General features: G+C 62.6%; 1 protein-coding gene across 30 annotated transcripts in view; it reads right to left on the bottom strand.

The window, feature by feature from the left end:
* The window catches only part of LOC119582032 (eukaryotic translation initiation factor 4 gamma 1-like), a gene marked incomplete at its 3' end in the record, with an annotated part of 189,642 nt that overhangs the window by 17,834 nt on the left and 171,495 nt on the right, over positions 1-313 (bottom strand).

Here is a 313-nt window from a genome sequence, read left to right as displayed (position 1 = left end):
CAACCCTGTCCCTAGATCCCACCCCATCAGGAACCCTCACCTCCCCGCCTCGTCCACAGCGCCCACAGGGGTCCCCCTCCGGCGCCCCTCCGGCGTCCCTCCGGCGTCCCTCCGGCGTCCCTCCGGGTCCGCCCTTCACGAACCACCAAATTAGCTCGTTCGCTAATGGCCGCCCGCGCCCTCATTTTCTCATCGTGCTCGCGTTCAGGCAAAGAGGAAGAAGCATCGGGACGCAAGCCTAGAATTACAACAGGTGGAGGTCGCAGGAACGCGCTGTCCGTAGAAAAACGTTGGGTAACTGATGTATGTTCCG

Source organism: Penaeus monodon, chromosome 15 (genome assembly GCF_015228065.2).
Source record: "Penaeus monodon isolate SGIC_2016 chromosome 15, NSTDA_Pmon_1, whole genome shotgun sequence".
NCBI classification, from domain to species: Eukaryota; Metazoa; Arthropoda; class Malacostraca; order Decapoda; family Penaeidae; genus Penaeus; species Penaeus monodon.
Note: the sequence above shows the minus strand (reverse complement) of the source record. Positions and strands in the feature narration are given on the sequence as shown.